The sequence below is a fragment of the Panthera tigris genome, chromosome A1, assembly GCF_018350195.1.
Source record: "Panthera tigris isolate Pti1 chromosome A1, P.tigris_Pti1_mat1.1, whole genome shotgun sequence".
In the NCBI taxonomy this organism is placed as follows: Eukaryota; Metazoa; Chordata; class Mammalia; order Carnivora; family Felidae; genus Panthera; species Panthera tigris.
This window is the reverse complement of record NC_056660.1, coordinates 48,134,457-48,156,659: the sequence shown is the minus strand read 5'-3', so window position 1 is coordinate 48,156,659 and position 22,203 is coordinate 48,134,457. Positions and strand designations below refer to the sequence as shown.

At 36.8% G+C, this 22,203-nt stretch overlaps 1 protein-coding gene across 8 annotated transcripts in view; it reads left to right on the top strand.

Annotated features, from left to right (window-relative positions):
- The window catches only part of KLF12 (Kruppel like factor 12), a 1,146,238-nt gene that overhangs the window by 736,579 nt on the left and 387,456 nt on the right, over positions 1 to 22,203 (top strand). Inside the window, exon 1 of one of the 8 annotated variants that reach the window (XM_042978269.1) lies at positions 19,140 to 19,261. The exons of the other annotated variants lie outside the window; for them this stretch is intronic. The gene's annotated coding sequence lies outside the window, so the exon portion shown is untranslated. Of the gene's footprint in view, positions 1 to 19,139; positions 19,262 to 22,203 lie in introns of those variants that run through there. 8 annotated transcript variants of the gene reach the window in all.

Below are 22,203 nucleotides of genomic sequence, written 5' to 3'. Positions count from 1 at the left end.
ACAGGCCATATTTACAAATACAGTTGTTGCCTTGGAGGTTATACTTTCAACATAAACATTTTGGGCAGACAGACGTTCAGTCTATAGCAGATTCAGAGCCTAAGTTCTTGAAAAATAAGGCATTAAGTCTTAAGTTTACTGTAAGAGTGAGTTCTTAATAGTTTGACTTTGTGCCACAGTCATAAAATTACACATTCATGGCCATATGTAAAGAATTTAAAGAGATCAAAACCTCATCCAGAGAGCATCTTGAAGAATTACCACGTATTCAAGAGTATTGGTTTGTGGGGAAGGATATATAACCCTGGGCTTTTCTTCCTAGAAGTGAAGAAATGGTCTCCAAACATACGCTGTTGGGTACCATGTATAGTAATACTAAGGACTCGGCAAGAAAATGCTGTTCAAGCTTCTGGCTGTGCCTCAGTGGCTGCTTTTCAAACAGAGCATTGGCAAAAACGGGGAGGAAATAAAGATTTTCTTTTCCCATTTTGGGGGGATAGGTTTTGTCTAGTATATGTTTATTTTATTTGGATCTAAAGCAATATGAGCATGTATTTACTGTATGTGCTTGGTAGTGGATTGAACGGTGGTTGTTAAGAAGAGATACCTCCCTGTCAATCTCACCAAGATCTGAATGTTATCTTTTTTGGAAAAAGGGTCTTTCCAGATGCAATTAAATTAAGAACATTGAGATGAGATCGTCCTGGATTACCTGGGTGAGCCCTAAATCCAATGACAAGTATCCTTGTGAGGGTCAGAAGAGAAGTCAGTATGAAGACTGAGGCAGAGTTTGGAGTAGTGTGGTCACAAGCCTAGGAACACCAAGGAATGCCAACAGCCACCAGAAAAGCTGGAAGAGGCATGGATTCTCCCTTAGGGTCTTCTGAGAAAGTGATTTTTGGGATTCTCGCCTCCAGAGCTATGAGAGAGTGATTTCTGATTTTAGCTACCAAGTTTGTGGTAATTTGTTAGGGCAGCCACAGGGGACTAATCCCTACCCACTGTGAGGAATTCTTTCTGCCAAATGTGAGGGGTCCAGAATTGAGCAAGACAAGTCCTTGCTACCAGGAATGCAAACTTTTTTGAAAAGGAAACAAAAACATAATTACATATTACAATAAATTGAATACTCTAATTTTGTATAGGATGTTCTGAAAGCATTGAAGGGTACAGCTACCTTGGTTTAGAAAGTTTGGAGGATTTTTGAGGAAGAGACTTTTGATCTGGGTTTGAATGAGGAGTAAGAGTGTACCTGGACAGAGGGGCTGGAGGGAGAAATGCGTATCAAAGGGTGTGCCCTGTTCCTTTAACCCCCCTGTGACGTGAGCACCCCATCTCAAATCTTATTATCTTCAATTAGAGTAAAGCACATTGTCAATTTGAGGCTGCCTTATCTCATACTCTAGTAGTATGCCTCGGTGGTAAATAGAAAAGATAAAAAAAAAAAAAATCACCCTCCATCCAGGTCCCATCACTTATTCTTCTGGCTCAGTATGAAATCAGTGGCCTACACATGAGGCCACGGGTATAAAGAGCTGCTTACTCTGTGATGGGGCAGGGGAAAGGGTTGGTAAGCTTCTGTATAAAGGGCCAGAAACTAAATATTTTATTTATTTATTTTTTGAAGTAAATATTTTAGACTGCTGTCTACATAGGGTGTCCAGGGCTGTGCATGTATATGTATATGTGTGTATATATATACATTTTCAAAACACACATATATAAATTACAACTTTTTAAAAATATGTTCTACAACATACATATTTGTTGAATATGTATGTTGAAAAACTTTTCTTGGAGAGCAGGCCTTACAGAAACAGGTCCTGTGCTCTATGTGGCCTATAGGCCGCAGTCTGCTGACCCTTGTTCTGTGATATATTAAACTAGGGCTTTCTTTTTCTTTGTAAAGGAGAGTGAAATATTTCTGCTGTAAAGAAGAGATATAAATATGAACAACTTAAAATCTGAGCCAAGGTATTAGCGATTTAAATTTACGACTTTCTAACCTTAAACAAATATTGAACAAGCTTACAAATGGCCAGGAAATTTTCTTTAACATCTTAAGTTTTCTTTAACATCTTTGCCCCTTTAATAAATGGAACTTAAAAAGCATATTTCAAAGATTCAGAAGAAGAGGAAGCATGACATGTTAATGTTTCTCTAATAACACCACTTTCAAAGGCTACATTTCTAGTTTAGTAACTAATAACATTTTAAAAAGCCCATTTCTTTTTCATTAGCACAGATGTTTTCCTATGCGAGAGGTATTGTGTTTTGAAAGATGCTTTAACGACATTATGTTCTTTAGGATGTAATTGGACATTTTCGCTCGTCTTATGAGGGAACTTTCTTTTTTAGGCTTTTTTTTCCTTCTTTTTTTCATTCATAGCTCCTGAAACTTCCCAAAGTGCTGTAGCTTCAGAAATTGCCGACAAATTATTTTAGGATTATTTTCAGTTCTCTTAAGGTAAGCTACTATAGGTATCTCAAAGATGACTTAATTTTAGTTCCTACAAAGCAGTTACAAATTAGGTGTTATAAAAAACTTTACTTTGAGCTTAAAATGAAAAGAATATTAAGGATATTTTCAAAAGATGTCTTACGGGTCAGACTTTCTTTCAGGCTATAGTACAGTTCTCATCTGTTCTTTTTTTTTCCCCACTGGGTACATACAGTTCAAGTGGATCAATAAAATTTGCTGAGGCAAAAGGTAATTTTGAATACAAATTGTATTCTGGAAGTCAATCTGAGATACAAAATTAGGATGCTTAGCAGTCGGTCTCTTGTGTTCCACGTGGTACTTGTATCTTATTTCTAGGTTACGAGCCACCGATTCCTTACCCTCCAACTGCTTGCTTTAGCTGCATCTCTCATCCCACTGACCTCCTTTCAGAGAAAGATCTCAAGTCATTTTGGTTTCATTCAGACCAACTGTGATATCATTGGTGAAGTCTGGCAAAACAATTAGAAATTTTGCATTTGTTGAGTGGATTACAGAAACTGCAGTCCATCTCCTTGGCGTAGATTAGGCCATTAGGTTGTAACACGAGTTATTATTTGTTCCCATTCCCCAGTCTAGAGGAAGAGACCAAGCACATTGGATGACCTCTAGAGTTACGCTGTGATAAGAACTGTAGTCCTGGCCATAGAGGGAAAGTCATGGTAACTCCTAAGAATGCTCTGTGGAGGGATGGCCTATGAGCCACACCTTGATGGGTGGGTTGCTTTTGAATGGGTGGAGGGAGAGGAAAGGGCTGTCCAGGAACAGGAAGCAGCTTGAGCTCAGGGTGAGGCAGGAAGTGCTGGGTGTGTATAGGGCTGAGGTCCACTGTGGCTGATTGAACCCACAGAAATGCTTTCTTTGGAAATATACAATGCTTTCATAGATTTAAGCCAACAGAGAAACTTGAGAGACTTCACTTTAAAAATTTAGATTTCCAATTTCTTTTGAAAACTTTGAATATTTTATAACCATTGGTTGAAGCTTATCGTTATTCCTTGGTCCCACATTATTTTAATTACTGTATTTTAGACATTTTAATGTGGATTAAAGTCTTCCCTCCCCCCCTCCCCCCCCCGCCGCCAAATGTCTTGGCTACTATGGCCACTTTATTCCATATCACTTTTTTTTTTAATGTTTATTTTATTTTAGAGCATGTGAGCAGGGGAGGGGCAGAGAGAAAGAGGGAGACAGAGGATCTGAAGCAGGCTCTGCACTGTTAGAGCAGAGCCCATTGTAGGGCTCAAATCCATGACCTGAGCTGAAGTCACGTAACTGACTGAGTCACCCAGGTGCCCCTGTCTTTTTTTTTTTTTTTTTAAGTTTATTTATTTTGAGAGAGAGGGAGGGAGAGAGCGAGCGAGCATGAGCTGGGGAGGAGAAGAGAGAGACAGGGACAAGGAGAATCCCAAATAGGCTGCACATTGTCCATGCAGAGCCTGAATCAGGGTTCCGTCTCACAGACCATGAGATTATGACCTGAGCCGAAATCAAGAGCTGGTGTTCAACCCACTGAGCCACCCAGGTACTCTAATTCCATAGGACTTTTATAATTATTTTATTTTACTAGAAATATGGTATGTATTTATAGTTTACTTAAACTTTGTTTTATGTTGTTTTTCAGTAAAACATAGATTTGAGTTCTATAGATATTTTATATTTGTAGTTGCTATTGTGAATGTACCCCTCGACCTTTTATATTTTTTAACTAGTCATTGTTGGCATGTTTTTGTAGGAAATCCCCATTGTTTGGATTGACATTTTTATTATGTTAAGGAAGTACCCTTTTCTGTTTTCACTAAGAATTATAATCAAGAATAGATTTCAAATTTTATCAAATGTTGGGCATCTTATAATATTCCTTTTTGACATGTTAGTGCTTTGGATCATAGTATGTGGCTTTTTAGTAGTAAATTAGTAAGCTTCACATGTTTTTCTGTGTTCTAGAGTAGTCAGAGCATCAGAATGATCTGTTAAAAGTAATTTTGAAATCTATCATCTGTTCTTTGAATATTGGGAAACTTGATGTATCTTTTTAAAATAAGTAATTATTTAGGTTTATTCCCCCCACTGCATCCCACATAGTCTGTTCTGTAGCATTGATCCATTCAGATTTCCTACTTCTTTTAAATCAATATTGATTGATATTCATGGTTACCTCTAAAATAATGTTGTAGTTGTTTTCAGATTTGTTAGCATAAATGTAAACATGTATTTAAAAAATTTCCATTTGGTGGTTAAAAGCAGTTCTTCATTTCATGATTTGTGTATTTTATATCCTTGAAAATTAGTTTATGTCTTACCATTTAAAAAATATTCAAGTTTAGTACTTCTGTTTTCTGTTGCATTTCCTAATTGGCTGTTTGAGTATGGTTAGAGTTTAAATTTAGTTATTCTTTTTCTTTCTTTCTTTCTTTCTTTCTTTCTTTCTTTCTTTCTTTCTTTCTTTCTTTCTGGAGAGAGTGTGTGAGCATGGAGGGACAGATGGGGGGGGGGGAGAGAGAGAGAGAGAGAGAGAGAGAGAGAGAGAGAGAGAGAGAGAGAGAGAGAGAATATGAATGAATGCATGAATGAATGAATCTCAAGCAGGCTCCATCTCAAGACCCTGCAATCATGACCCGAGCCGAAATCGAGAGTCGGATGCTCAATGACTGAGCCACCCAGGTGCCCCTAGTTACTCATTTTTAGTTAAAACTGATACTTTCTGTGTTTTAGGATTCACTGAAAATTGTTTGCACACAGTATATGAGTAGTTTAGATAAAATTGCCACATATATTTAAAAACAATGTATGAACTCAATGTAAACTTTGATGTAAAGGTGTTAACCTTAGTCTGTTGTTCTTAAAGAGTTCTCCTTGGCTTCTGGAAGAAAGATCATATGTAAGTGAACATTTAGAGTTTTTCAGTTGTAGAGCAGTCAGTAGGAATTCAGCAGCCATCTGATACCCTAATAGTTTTGAAAAAGTTGATCTACAGAGATTCTCAGGAAACCGGGGTGATGTAGACATAGGTTAAGTTATTGCTACTGTTCCAGAGCACAGTGCATGTACTCAAAGAGATGGGGGGACATACTTCAGAAGAATGTGGAAAGAGGCTTTTGATAGGATCATTACTGGATGAGTATGAAGTGTCTGTGCCATCACAGACATGTGGATGCATTTAGTTTCTGAGATGGCTGATGCTATAAGAAGTAAAGTGTTAAAAAAAGGTGGGGTGGGGAGGAACAAAATAGCACATGGAAGATTGAGCATTTTTATCGAATGGAAAGTAAAGGACTATATGTAGAGTGGATAAGCCTAAACTTTGTTTTATCAAGACAAATGATCTAACATATCTCATAACTAAATATTTTTGTGAGAACAATTGCTTTTTCTCTTGAAACTTGTATAAAATGTATTTGTCTCGACTGTTTGTTGACCGGAATCTCAAGGCCTATATGTGGGCATTTCCACTTTGATGTCTTCTCTTTGCTCCTCAGCAACTCATGTTCTGACCAAGTGGATGCATCATTTTTCAGGTACAGGGCAAGTTTTAATGGCTTTACTGGGCTTTCCTTGATTTCTAGTGTCTGATAAGTGGTTTATTTCTCTAAGCTTTTTTTTTTTTTTAATTCTTTAAATTGGTATACATACCTAGAGATCTCAGAGTTAAATAGGTAGAACATGAAATGATCTAAAAAGTGATGAGTGAACATTCCTTTTTTATTTTTATCTCAATAAGGATTATTATCTTGAAATCCAACATATTTCTTTAACTTAGTGGTACTGTAATTACAAATTTTGATTGGAAAGTGTAGAGAAAAATTGCATAGAGACTCTTACCTGGAATATTTGCTCTTGGAAATGGAATCCTGAATACACATGTGTCCCATGTAGCCATCTTTAGCCTCTTTTTGTTCGAGTTGTTTTGAATTGGAACTAACTCCCTTGGCGAGGGTGTACTGTCCTAATACAGAAAAAGAATAAGAAAGTCTTTCTTGAATTGTTTGGCTTGGCTCTGTTATATGGTCAGTGGAGAGATAGTTTGAGTTGCTACAACACCGTATTGTCTTTATAGATAGAGAAAAATGCCTAACAATACTTGTGTTAGAGCAGATGTCTAATAATCATTTGCTTAGCATAATAAAATTATCTGTTTTCTAGACAGTTTTATTTTGTCGAATGTGACTTAACTTATGGTCTTCATAAACCAGTGAAAAATTCATAATTTATGTGAGCAGTTTTGTAAGTATGCATTTATTTTAACTCCAGAAAATGTCATTGCTTATCAATAATGCGAATGTTTTGAAAAAATGTTGAAAAAAAAAATGTTCAATTTGAAAATTGAAAAAACAATTTATGTCTTGAAATGTAGTGTTGAGTAAAAGAAATGGGAATTTAATTATAAAGTGCCCTAAATTAGTCTCACTTTTATTATGTTAGAAAACTTTTCATTTCCTCTTCTAGTGAAGTGTATTAATCAAGACATCACCAATATTTAAATTAATAAGTGAACTTTTCAGATAATTAAATGAAAATTTTATGTTAAATATTTAAATGCAATTTTAATGTCTAAGATGTCCAATTAAAAAATTGATAGAGTTGTTGAAATACCTGTATTATCAAAACAGTCTCAAATATCAGTTTAGATAGCTACTTGTTTAAGACTCTGCAAGCATTTCCTATATACAGGTAAAGCATAGATGAAGCCTTTAATAGCTAGTAAGCAGCAAATGTGATTATGAAATATAATTGACTATGAGTGCCTTGAGGACAGGGACAATGCTTTATAAATAGCCTTGAATTCTTAGCTACTGTGGTACAAGCTATATAGAGTAGGGGCTCAATCAAGTGTGTGAAATTCAATTATACCATTTCTTTTTAAAGCTGACAAGAAATTGCTATCTCATAACTACCTTAATTTTATTACAATAAGAGGTGATGCTGAGAGCATCAGTGTCTGGACTTGAGTTCCCCTCCCCACACACTGTCCTTACACATGATATGAAAGGCGTTTTCTCCCTCTCACTTTACAAAAGCCTTCTTCCTCCTCTCCTTGGGAGATAATTAGGCACAGTGTGTATTAGTTTTTATCCTTTTATTTTCAGTGCTTGAGTATTGAATTATTTGAACAAGCACTTCATCCTTTTATAGAAAAGGTCCTCCTTCAGAAGCTGTGTTTCTGTTAACATGTTCAGGTTGGAAGCCAAGTAATGCTGTCTCCTGCACTTGTACCCTTGGTGAGAGAAGCCAAGAAGTCATCCTGTGTTTTCCATAGGAATCTATGAGTTTACTCTTTTGTCAAGGACCTTTTCCCTCTCCTCTCTACTTTTCCTTCCCCTTGCTGGCTTTCTCAGTACTTTTTTTCTCTTTGCTTTGTGAATACATTTACAGTAATGTCAAATTATTCTACTCTGTATTGTATGATGCTTCCAGTTAGACTATTTCAAATATGGTAATGATGTGATTTTAGTGTTTTTGCTTCTTCCCATTTTCCCTTCATTAATCAGATTGATATTTTTCAAAAAATTTAAACAACTAGTCTGGTAAAGTTGGAGATAATTTGGGACAAAACTAAATTCTGTTTTGGAGATTTAAAATTCATTTAGTTGTAGTATTTCTAGAAAATACTTGAATTTTAAGAAGTCTGAAATGGCTAAGTAAGTTACTATTTTTTTTTTTTTTTTTGGCAGTATATCTCCTGACCTTATGTTTAGACCATCGGAACTGCATAATTGTTACCAACTTTCTTAAGAGAGTTATGAATACAGTTATCCAGTAAACCTTGTATTTATTTAGTAAAAGAACAGGTGTCTTTGACCAGCATTGAAACAGTCATTTCCTTATGCTGCACTTGGCCCTGGTGATGTACCAAATATAATGGTGACCCAGTCCACTGTGAACTATGCAGCTTATGGTCCAGTAGAAAAGACAGACATCCAACAAATAATTTCAGAAATTAATTAAATTAATACTATGGGTAAAGGGCTATTGAGGAAAAGTATACGGTGCCACTATGGAACCTATACAGAGCACAGCAGTGGTCCTAACCTACTTGAGTAATGTTTACTCATCAAGTTTAAAGTATAGGCATCTCTTCACCATATTTCATCTCACAGTTTCCAATGTCTGTTAGTTTTGGTGATTCTCTTTTAAGTTGCTAGCCTATTGCTTCTTGAAATCTAATGAATTTAGGAGTCAGTAGATTTAATTAGGAAGACTGTGTGTGGTCATGAACTTCTACGCTGAATGAGGAAAATGTTTTCTTTATAGAATATTATTGACTCCAAAATTATATATTAGCTATCTCTAGCTATATTATATTTTCAGTCTGTGTGACGGGGAAAATGGTGATGCCATGAACAGAAACAAGGAAGCTGAGAGAAATATAGGTGATCTGGAGACAACAGTAAAAGCCATATCTGACTTGACCAAGAAAGTCGGGTCCTGATCACTCAAAACCTTAGGTATATAGATTCACTGAAACCACATGGTATTGAATAGCATGTAATCTTTAGTGATTCAGAGGACATGCAAGTCAAGAAATTTTGGTACCATATTCATCTTTATGAATCTCAATTTATGTGAATGTGCAGAAATGTCAGGCTGTAAAGTTACGGTTGAATAAATGTCGGATAACAGAACATGAGTTTAATCATTCAGTGAATATCTCTACCTGTCCACAGAGGAATAATGATGTAGTACTCAAAACTCTCTGGAAACAAAATGTACAAATCATTGAAATAATGTAACAAAAATATGTTCAACTGTGATGATTCACAAGCCCCCAAAAATACCTCATCTGGGAATTTTCATTATGTGTATATGCTTCTCTATTTTTGAATGGTGTGTGTGTGTGTGTGTGTGTGTGTGTGTGTGTGTGTGTGTGTCTGCCTGCATGTACGAACGTGTGTTTTAATAACTGGGTAAAATAATTTTGTGACCCAGTTTTGGAAGGGTAATTACCCCACTGGAAAAAATGGCTCTGAGTTTTAAAAAAAAACTTTCAAAAGTTTATGTATTTTTGAAACAGAGAGAGAGAGAGAGAGAGAGAGAGAATGAAAACATGAGTGGGAGACACAGAATCTGAAGCAGGCTCCAGGCTCTGAACTGTCAGCACAGAGCCTGACCAGGGGCTCAAACCCATGAACCGTTGGGTCATGACCTGAGCCAAAGTTAGACACTTAACCGACTGAGCCACCCAGGCACCCTGCTCTGACTTTTCTTGTATTAAATTCACTTTTTAGGATCTATTGCAATGTTATGTTTTAGCTAACTCCATCTACTTCTAACAAAACTTCTATCATTTGTCTTAAACTATTATGTAAACTGTGATGCTGTGATAAAGTAGGTCTCATTTTGTGATGATGAGTTATTTGTGTAATCATACTTTATTTGATAGTATCATAGTAGATCAAGCCTTTTGAAACTTGGCAGAATTGAATTATGGCTCATCAATACATATTCATAGTGGTTTTGAAATTGTCTCTTTCATTTCAAATCCTTTAAAGGAAAATGAAACATTTCCTTAATTTTGATTATTTATGTTTTTTCCTCAAAAAGATCCACAAACTCAACACAAATAGCACATTATAGCTTCACCAAATACCTCTAATTAAAAATGTGGACTTTGGGGGCGCCTGGGTGGCTCAGTCCGTTGGGCGGCAGACTTTGGCTCAGGTCATGATCTCGCGGTCCGTGAGTTCGAGCCCCGCGTCGGGCTCTGTGCTGACAGCTCAGAGCCTGGAGCCTGTTTCAGATTCTCTGTCTCCCTCTCTCTGACCCTCCCCCGTTCATGGTCTGTCTCTCTCTGTCTCAAAAATAAATGTTAAAAAAAAAAAAACTTAAAAATAAAATGTGGACTTTGTTCTTCAGAATTCTCTGTGGGGTGTACTTAGGCTATTTAGGAGATTGTCTGCTTGTTAGTGACCGCTGATAGCCAGCATATCCCTGCTCCTGCTACATTCTGCTATTTTAGATTCAGAGTACCTTCGAATGGGCATTTTTCATGCTGCATTGTTGATATTTCTTAGCAGCTGGGTTAACGTCATTGAAATTGCAAATTTTTCAGATCAAATCGTTGTTTTAATTTGACACCATGAAGAAACCCTCAAACGACCAGCTAAAAGGATCTTCCTAGTTAATAATCTTAGAAAATTAAAAAAAAAAAGGAAAAAAAATCTTAAGTGAAATTTTGTTTTCAACATCTGGTGTGTAATTATACAGTGTCCTAGAAGTAGTTTTCCAATAGAATTTTTAGAAATAAAAATTTTTAAAATTATCTATTTAGAAATAATTTCAAATTTATAGTAAGTTGTATTATCAGTACAGTTGTTAGCATTTCACCAAGTTTGCTGCCTCATATGCCTCTGTCTCCCATTATCATTGGTGTCTTAATGAGACATTTGAGAGCAAACTCTGGACATGATGCCCATCATTCCTAAATTCTTTAGCGTATTTTTGCCCAAAAAAAGAACACTCATGCATAACTACTGTACATACGATGAGTTCCAAAGTCAGGAAGTCCACACTGATACAACACAGCCATCCAATCCACAGATTTCGTTCATATTTCACCAACTACCCCATTGCCTTTCCATTCTGGTGAGAAAGCCATCCAAGGACATTCACTGCAGTCAGTGGACATGTGTCTTCAGCTCCTCCAGTTGGGAATATTTCCTCAGTCACTTCGGTTTTTCATGTCTTTGACAGTTGTGTAGGATACAGGCCTTACATTTTATAGGATTATCCTGAGCCATTGGTGGTGTTAGTTTTGATCATCTGGTCATGTTAGTGCCTGCGATTTCCCTTCCATAAAGGCACCATTTACCCTGTGTAATTGATTAGTGCTAAAATTATACCAGTATCCCTTTCCTCATCATAGTTCCATCCACCAGGCTTGTTTTCCATGAATGCTTTGCCTAATCAGCCACTGCAGTGATACTTGCCAAGTGGTGATTTTCATTTTGTGTCAGTTCTACTGGTAATGTGCTTTGTGGAAGAGCCTTCCCTTTTCCCTCACTGATTTATTTTTTCATGTATCGCAGATTCCTAGTTCTTTCAATGGGCTACGGTATGTTACTATCCTTACTTATTTTGATGCTCATGTATATTATCCCAGGCTTGGCAAATGGAAGTCTCTTCTAAGTAGCTCATGTGTCTTTTGGCCCATCCTCATCAGTTTTTGAGTACTTCTTTATTTTGGGGCACAGTAGGTAGTGACAGTCTCACCTTGTGCTAGCCCCCTCTTTGTAATACATTATCTCTCTTCAGGCACCCCGTGTTCCTGTTAGTAGAGAATGGTACGTAGAAAGTAAGACTGGGGTGGGTAGTTGTAAATAAATGGCTTCTGGCTTTTGCCTTCCCCTCTGTAAAACAAAACAAAACAAAACAAAACAAAACAAAACAAAACAAAGGCACAAGTAAGTGGACCCACACAGTTGAAACCTGTATTGTTCAAAGGTCAGTTGTGCTTCTGATTTCAATCCAGCATTTCAGAGTTCTTTTTAGTCTTTGCCCTTTCTGTGTTTGTAAATACTGCTCCAGCGGTAAGAAGTCTAGGCTTAGCCTCAGCGTATGTTATTTATTTGCTTGATCATTTTACCAATTTCCCCTATCCTGTCTCTCTGTCTTACTGCCTGATATCACCTCACCCTCCATTACTGGTGCCCTGTGTCCTTGGTCTCCAATGGTCAGCTGCCAGAATGCCTCTGTGCTTCTCCGTTCTGTCCCTCCCCTCTCCAGGACGTTGGAGCCACTGCGCATGCTCACCTGCACATGCCCTCCCCCTTCCCCCACAGCACTCCTTGTCCTCTAAAGCTGCCAGGCACAAATCAGTGTTTTGAGGTTGAATTTATACCATTGTATGCCGTTAACACTATTGTTAGAATGTGTGTATGTGTTTTGTTTTCAGTTTACATCCACCCTCAGCCCACCCCACGTACTCTGTCTGAGGCATCAGGCGAGGTATACTACAGAAGTGAAGAAGGTAGACACAGTCTCCATCCATATGGAACCATGACTGGGGGGTGAAACCATTGAATTACGGATGATGATAAATGTTATGGAAGTACATTGGAAGTGCTTCCCTAGTACCCCTGTACTTAATGTTATCTTTGTCCTCCAAGATTTACTGAATGAATTACTTGGTATTTGTGGTGTGAGTATATGTATATAGCTAGGTTCAAGGAGAGGCTGAGAGAGGTACAGAATCTCTGAGTATAAGGCCATTACTCTCATGTGATGGTCTCACATAGTCTTCCTCTTTTGGTCGGAGGGTACTAGCTCATGTTTCTGAATAAGGTGAGGTTCATATTGTATAAGTTTATATGCTTTTGGGGGTTGGTGTAGGGCAAAGAGATTTCTTTAAAACCATTTAGAGAATAAGAATTAGGAATATAAGTCCAACAGCAGAACATGAGTCATCAAAATAGCCTTTTCTGACATTCAGAAAGTAAACACGTTAATGAAACGTCGCTCATTTGTGTTGTATAACATGGCCTATGGCATGCAACATTATCATTTTAAAGATTTGAAAATATTAAGTGTTCTGTGTGAACTTGTTTACTTGTTTGCTTAAATACAAACCTTTTTATGTTTTGAATACAATTGCATAATAATAGTGCAGAACTATATAAACTGCCTAGGAAAGTATTTTCTAAAAAATGTTAAGCAAGCAATGAAGACTCCTTGCATAAAATTTGAAAAACAAAGGTTACCAGAGTCTAATTTTTATGATGGCTCTTTCCTGTGATGTTAACTAAATAAATATCTGAGAAGTACACATTCCTGTCTTGTGTCAAAACCTACATATGAGGTTTGGTAAAGCCATTCATTATTCAGTCTGAGAACTTGAGGGCAGTAGGTCTGAAGAGTCCCGGAAGCTTGAAGGAAGTTCAGAAATTGTCTGTCTTCTGAAGACAAAAGTAAAGTGACTTGTCCTAGGTCTTTGTAGAGTTTGAATGCAATAGTGCCAGGGTCCTAGATAGGAATATAGCTGTTGGGACGCGCAGTCAAAATCTGTATCCCAGGACTCAGTGCTTCTGGAGGTGGTGGTGGTGGTGGTTTAATAATCATGATTATAATGATGATTGTAATTATTATTATTTGATTGGGCTAGCAGTTTGTAACACCAAGCTGCTGCCAGGAGGTAAGCAATACTGACGGTAATTACCTGGATCATTTTTAGCACTTAATTAAAATGGGCCCGGTGTCCTCTCATTATCTGATTTCAAGATTCTGAGCAGTGAGTTCAGCATTAGCTGTGAGTGAGAAACTGAAAATCTGAATTACCTTTAGTGTTATGATTGAAATGATTACATTCTTGGGACCAAGATTTCTGGGATTCTAGGAGGAGGTGAATGCCACAGAGAGAAATTCAGAGCTGAAGTGTCTAAATATCATTTGATAGTAGAAGCTAACTGAGGCTTATAAAATTTAGTTGAGCTGCTGGTTGCTTCCATTTCTTAGTTTCTTTCTTTATTGGGTTTATATGTGTCATGAAGGGAAGAGAATAGAAAATTGAGTTCTGAAGATCTATGTGTAGGCCAACAGATGCACCTAGAAGTCAAAAGGAATATTTTTAAAAAGTACTTGGAGGAAGCAATTTGTGGAGTAGGGGCCTCAGTATGGAAAAATAATGAGTTGCTGCGTTAGAAAAAAGTTGCTTTGCAGACATTTAAATCCTAAAACACATGAATATATGTATAACATTTATATTTTAAAGTATGCTGTGTGGTTAAGTGTTTGTGAAAATACTGGAAACTTAAAAATGTGTTAAGAATGTTGGGATGTACTGTCTGAGTCTTGTTAGCTCAGCAGCATATGTAATATTCCGTCTTTGGGCCAAGGTTGTGATGCCTTAAACGTTACTGTGATTTAATAATAGTTTTTAGAAATTTGAAACTGTTTAAGCAGACTCTACACTCCCATTTACAACTCATACGTGATGTGATTTTGTGCCCCAGTTTTCCTCCTGTTTTTGGTTGTTAACTAAAGGAAAAAGCCAGAGCGAGCTTTAGTATTACGGATCCAGCAAAGGGTATAGTACACACTAATCACATTCTCACCGTTAAAAGTTCGTCCACAGATGTTTGTAGAAGTGATACTTCATTGTATTTTCTGAAAATGCCAGGTATCCCTGGAACTTTGAGAGCTCGCCGAATTAATTTATACTAGTCATAAAATCCTTGAGAAAACACCTGTTTCACCATCTTTGAACATGGCTCTCGCAGACTCTTTAAGAGCTTTGAATTTGAACTCAGAAATGTCTGACTTGTTGTTGCTTATGAATCCAGGTCTTTAACTTTTTTTTGCATCACCTTTTACATAATGAATTAAGCTTAAGGCCACAGACGGTGTCGGGCATTTCCTGAACTTGGTCATAAACCCCTTTCTAGTTTTTTAGAGTTCTCTGGGCAGAATTTTATTCTGTTTGCTCCTCCATCGTACCATTGGAGAAGAAGCAGGCTGAGAAGGTGGTGTTTTGGCTCCCTTCTTGTTTTGATTTTCAGCGATCCTGGAAGGTAATTTTTTCTTCTAATAAGTGGTAACCGCATGTGTGAGCCAAGGATAAAAGGAAAAATGACACTGGTAGAGTTTTCTTGCCGTAGGTATAACCTACTTAGTTTCCTAGGAAACAGAAACATGATTTACAAATACTGATTTGAAAAAGCTTGAAGGAAATCCCAGGCCATTGTTTCTGCCTTTAAAATAGTTTCTCTGAAGAGATCAAGTTAAATAATTGAATCTTGAATGATCACATTTTATTTAGAATGTATCTTGTATATTGAGAAATTCTTAATTTGGATTGAGGTTCATTATGGTTGCAATATTTGGTACCCATCTCTCATTTATCTGTGCTGGAGAAATCGGCGGGCAGTAGACTCTCCTCACCCACCTTTTGCTTTTCTGAGCCCTGTACTGAATGCCAATGAAATGATCCAAAGGAAGATAAACTTAATTTAAGATGCACCTAAGAGTTTAGTTAGAATGTTGAACTCTTATAGTCCATTTTGTGGAAAACTTTTGGAGTTGTTTGAATTCTGCTGCTTTCAGTATTACCAAATCAGATGGAGTCTTTAAGTTTTATAACTAAAAGGGGAAGAAGAGAGCCACCAGAAACAGCCTCTGAGCACTTGTCAGCAAATTAACGTAGCTAAGAGGAACTGCTCAGGATCTGTGTAAAAGTTGAGCCTCTTCAGACAAAAAAAGGCTTGCTCATAACGTGATGAAAGATGGTAGGAATCTGGGTGGGGAAGCCTACCTTCAGGGGATCCCATGAAGGTGTAAGAGGTACAGGGTGCGTTTTTGTGTGTGTGGAACTGGGTGTCCTTGATGGCATCACAATACCATGCTGAAGAGAACTCAGCACACCCAGTGCTATCCTGGAATCTGATATGTGCCCTGGCAGAGGTCATTCTCAAAGTAACCAGTGTTCAAAATGGTAACCTCAAGTCACTAAGAATAGTTAGTTGTTTTCAGCACATTCTTTATAAGCAATTGGAAATATGTAATATTGTTTATAAACATTTAAAAAATTACAATAAAAATTATAATACTTAAGTGTTCATTGTATCAAAAATTCAGCCATTTTCGAGGACTTATTCCTTGAAGATTGCAAATATTTGAGGTTTTACTAAATACAGTTTTATTGTCAGTAACCCCTGACGTTTCTTCTTAAAATTTTTTAATTAAAAATTTTTTTGAATGTTTATCTTGAGAGAGAGAGTGAGAGAGTGTGTGCACACCCTAGAGGGGGAGGGACAGAGAGAGCGGGAGATACAGAATCCAAAGCAGGCTTCAGGCTCTGAGTTGTCAGCACAGAGCTGGATGCGGGGCTTGAACCCTTGGACTGCAAGATCATGACCTGAGCCAAAGTTGGAGGCTTAACAGACTGAGCCACCTGGGCACCTCTAACCCCTGACATTTCTAATCTGAAATCCCATGTGGGGTTTTTACTTACATCCCAAGAATCTGGGGGGGGGGGGAAGGAAATGAATTGATCTTTTATGCAACCTGGAGATTTGAAAAAATGTAAACTTTTCAGGCTGGAGAATATATGATTAGAGTCTATAAAATGCAGACCTGTTGATCATATCTCAGAAATCTGTATTAGAACTGAGTTCTCCCATGAAATCTGAACAATATTAAGTGTAAAACAAGTGAAAGAAATAATGCTGCATACAATGAGTAGAATAACTATAAAATATATTATGTATGTGAGGTGTTTTATATTGAAAAAATCATCAAAAATGCTTTAAAGATATAGGCAAATCAATAGGACAATGAATATAAAAGCTTTTTTGGTTGTAGAAAAAAACATTTACTGAGTCCTTCCTATGTGACAGGCATGGTGCTTCATCTGGGGGTTCCTGGCCCAATCCTTTTCCCTTAGACACACAATCTGGTGAGGAGATAACTTATGTATGTGATATACATGTGCTATATGAAGGAAGGCACGGAGTCCTTTGGAAGCCCATTGTGCTCAGATCATTTCTTCCCCTCCATGAAAGTTACGTGCATGTGCTTTTTAAAACCTATAGTTTTCTAAATATCTTCAGATTGTATATATTTAGTCGTAATAAAACTGTCCTTTTGCTTTCTCAAATGGTGAAGGATTAGAGGATAGATCATTTGAATGAACATGATTTTAAACTTTTCATGCTGTGTGTGTGTGTGTGCTTGTATGTGTGTATGACAGATATTTAGGAGTATAATGTGTGTGTGTGTGTGTGTGTGTGTGTGTACTTATGAGGTGTACTTAAAATATATAAAATTATATACATCAGAATCTATATACTGATTTAAATTCTGGAACTGCGTACTTGTGTAACTTAAATCTAGAATATCTCTTAGCTGTTTTTTTTTTCCTCATTGTTTTTCACTTATATACCTAATGAGGTCTGAAATATTTGGGATAGATTGTCCTTCCCCAAGGAGGGAAATTGATATGCACGTGTTTTTAGTGACTTATGTTGAAATCAAAGTGGTTGAAATAGTGGATTGCTATTTAAGTCAGAGTAATGCACCTTACATTAATTTGTATTTTTATTTATTTTACATACCTAGAAAAATTGACCTGAGGAATAGTGTGTTCATTGTAGGCCCTCTCACTATATGTAATTTTTAGAATCCATTCTTGACTACATTTTCTTTTTTGCATAGGATATATTCTGAAAAACCTTACAATTAGAACTTTATAGCTAGAATGCTCTTTAAAAACTAATTTCATCTAATTCCTTCAAGCTATTTACAAGCAAAGGACAATGACTATATTATGGTTATTCATAGTTTACAGAGTTAGTTTTTCATTGAATGGAACTCCAGCTTTGCCCAAATCTATGACTTCCATATTTTAATTTCTTTATTCTTTGTTTGATGTTATTTTGGGAACTAATGTCAGAAAGGAAGCTAAAAAAGTTGCAGTGGAATCTCCATGAGATCTGGGACAGTTTTTAGATTTTTGTAGATGTTTATTTCACTTATATAGATAAGTGGGAAGTAATTGTGAGAACTAGGAGACACCGCATATCATTTTTTCATGTAGATGGGAGAGGGAACAGGAGAGACCTGGTTTTGATGAGGAAAGAGCATGTGCATAGGCAAAGTAAGTAAAATAACAGAGTATTTTGTGTTAAAGAAAAATGAGGAGACAGAATGTGTTACCCAGAAATCACGTTTCTTTACCATTTTGGGTATATGCTTGCAATCTATCCCAGAAAGATGATTTTTGCCTCCTAAAGATGTCCATGGTGATTTTTTTTTTAAAACAACTTCACTAGCGCCAATGAAACAACCACTACCTTTGCTACCACTATCCACTTTACTTTTTAGCAGGCATTTACCTCAGGCTGGTTGGTGGTGGTAGGTTATGGAGCACTATTTTGTACTCCATGAGGGATCTAATGCAACTTTTCAAGTACAGCAGCAATGTGGTGAAAACAGTAATGCAAAAAACTTAACCTGAGGAGCATGCAGATTGGATATAATGGGGGAGAAACTAGAGTCCAAGAAACCAAGTAGAAAGTAAAAATTGTGGTCTGGCCTAAAATAAGGGCGTTTGGGAATGCAAGCAGTAGATAGAATTAAGAGCATTTCCTGAAGAGTATTTTGAAGCCAGAGAACTACAAATATAGAGAAAGAGGGAGAGATTGGATGGTGAAGTTTCAGGGCTGGGTGATTTGGAGAATGATGATGCCATTCCCACAGGGTCATTGTGGGAGAGGTGATTTGGGGTTACATTCTGAGTTCAGTATTGCTTAAATATAAGCTGCTAGTGGGGCATCTGAGTGCATGTGTACTCAGGGATTGGGATTAGGGAACTGGAGCTCAGGTAAGATTTTTGATCTGGAAAAAGACTTTTGAGCACAAGAGTTCTGGGCAGAACTTTAAGACATGATTCAGTACAGGGGTGAGGAAGGTAGTTTGCCTTTATTCAGAAATAGCTATTTCAGCACTTGCTTCCAAGATTGTATTTCTGGTCCACTTATCCACTAGCATTTCCTAACTGTATGATTCAGGCAATTAAGATGTGTTTGATTATGAGTAAAGAAAATGAATTCAAATTGGCTTTAGTAATAAAAGGGGCTTTGGTTGCCTGATAAGAGAAAGTCCTGAGTTAGGTAGGTCTTCAGAATTAGTTTGCTCAACAATCTTTCTATCTCTCTGTGTCACCTTTAACTTCGGGCTGACTCCTGAAGTATACAGGAGTGAGAAGGAAGGTGTCTGTTGTTTTACTTGGAGAGTGAGAAGAAGTTGGCTTCTGGCAGCTCTCTTCAGAAGGTGAGGAAGCTTCTTTCTCAGGTGCCTCTGTGATAAAGATGCCATAATTCACCACGATTGTGGAATATTTTTCCATTCATACAGATCTTCTTTAATTTCTCTCAACATTGTTTTGTAGTTTTCAGAGTATAGGCTTTGTAATCCATTTGTTAAATTTATTCTCAAGTATTTCATTCTTTTTGATGCTATTGTAAATAGAGTTCCTTTTTAAATTGAGGTATAGTTGACACAACACTGTATTAGTTTCAGATGTGCAACCTAACGATTCGATGTTTGTATATTTTCTAAAATGATCACCACAATGGCTAATTAACATTCCTTATCATACATAGTTACAGACTTTTGTTTTCCTTTGAAGGTAACTTTTAAGATTTACTTGGTTCGCAGTGTTAAATATGCAATATGGTATTATTTACTAGAGAGTAGAATTGTTTTCTTAATTTCATTTTTGGATTGTTTATGCAAGTGTATAGAAATAAAATTAATTTCTGTGTATTTATATTATACCCTGCAGTCTTTCTGAACTATTTATTCTAAGTTTTAAAATGGGTTCTGTAAGAATTTCTGATACACAGGATCATGTATTTGTGAATAGAGTTAGTTTTACTTTTCCCTTTCCAATCTGAATGGCTTTTATTTTTTTTTCTTGCTTAATTGCCTTGGCTAGAACTTTTAGTATAGTGTTGAAGAAAAGTGAGAGTAGATATTCTTGTCACTTTTTGATCTTGGGGAAAGCTTCTGTTTTTTCACCATTAAGTGTGATATAATCTATGGTTTTTGGTAAAGGGCCTTTCTCATATTGAACACATTCCCTTCCATTCCTACTTTGTTGGGTATTTATATCATGAAAGGGGATTGGCTTTTTGGGATGTTTTTACTGCATTTATTGATATGATCATGTGGTTTTTGTTTTTTAGTCTATTGACATGGCGCAATACATTAATTTTCACATATTAAACCAACATTGTATATGTGGGATAAATCTCACTTGGTCATGATATGTAATTCTTTTTATATGTTGCTGGATGTGGTTCCACTGGTGTTTTGTTGTGGATTTTTGTATCCATATTCATAAGTGATAACAGTATGTAGTTTTCTTGTCTTTTTTTGCAAATAATTCATTTTTAAATGCCTCTGTTTGGATTAACAGTGGAATTTTCAACAGGTTATTGATACTTTTTATGGACTTATCAAAGTACACACTTATTAAATAACATGGCTATGAATTAACAGTCTACCATCATATTTTGAAGATATATATATATACACACATGTATATGTGTGTGTATATATATATGTGTGTAAATATACACATATACATGTGTATACATATATACACGTATGTATATATATATATATATATTTAAGGATTGGGACAAGAACACAGCAACATCTGTTTTTACAGGGGAAATACAGAATCTATTTTATTTATGAACCTAGTGTGTTTTCCACTTTTTTTTGCGTGGGTGGAAGTGTTTATTGACTGTGTGAGTATATGTGTGTGTGTGTGTGTGTGTGTGTGTGTGTGTGTGTGTGAGTGTGTGTGTTAATAGACTTATTTACCCTATCATATACCTGAAAAGCAATGGATATATTACAATATGAATAAAATAAAAATGAATTTTATGGAAATTAAACTTGGGTTTGTATTTAGAATTTTATTAACTTTTTTCGATAACTAAAGCATGAGGGTTTTACAAATGATAATTGCACAGTTGCACTAGAGGTGGTAGAATAACTTACTGCATATTATTTTTTAAGAACTTTGGACACAATACAGTTGTTTATAGCACAGTCTAAAAAATAAAGCCTATCTTGAAGCATCCTCATATGCATACAATTGAAGTTTGTATCTTTTTTTTTTTAATGTTTATTTATTTTTGAGAGAGACAGAGACAGGATGTGAGTGGGTTAGGGGCAGAGAGAGAGGGAGACGCAGAGTCTGAAGCAGGCTCCAGGCTCTGAGCTGTCGGCACAGAGCCCGACGTGGGGCTCAAACCCAAGAGCTGTGAGATCATGACCTGAGCCGAAGTCGGACGCTCAACTGACTGAGCCACCCAGGCGCCCCTGAAGTTTGTATCTTTAATCATAATTACTTGTAAGTGATTGTAACACTTCAAAGAACTTTCACGTTTGTCATCCTATTTGGTCATCATCAGAGCCTTTTAAAAAATAGGAAATACTCTGATTCTAATTTGTCAGACAAATTCCGTTGTTGAAAGACCTTGAGGTTACAGATCTGTATAGTGATCTAGAATACCGGAAAGGTATTCGGAATCCCAGCCATATACTCTTTCTTATAAATCAAGTTAAGTCCATAAAAGTATCAGCTAAAGAACATATTCTGATTCTGAGTGGCCCTCATTTTTTTCTCTTAGTCCTTTGGCATGCTAGAGTAGAAACAGCAGCCACCAGCATTTTCACTAGTGCAGGAGTCTCTGTGGTGGAGTACATTTCCCCAAAGGATGGTATTCTTAGTGGAGTTTCTGAACAGAAGGTTTGCCAGATACTAAGAGTTGTTTGCTCACCATCTTTCGTGGAGTTTTTAGTAGACCCCTTTCTGCTTAGGGTCCCGTGGTGTCGAGGGAGAACAGGACCGTGCTTTTGTATCTGGTCTGTAGGATATCACTCCCTCCTATAATCATTCATCCTTGTGAAGTTTCTAAGAATACGGGGTATGCTGCTAAAACTACCCTGGATCATGCCCTCATTAGTGTTCTTGTTAAAAATGCACCTGGGTGTAGTAACAGGCAGTGCTTTCTTTTCTGCTCCTTTACTGTTTGTGCATTCAGCGGGGGCTTCCTGTAGAGCCCCCTTCTGTCTTCCTCTTCACGGTGTACTGGGAACCACCAATTAATTCTGTAGTAGTGCCTTACATTACAGAGGTTTTCATTTGACGCTAACAACTGAAGACCTTACTGCCTCTAATTTACAGATGAAAA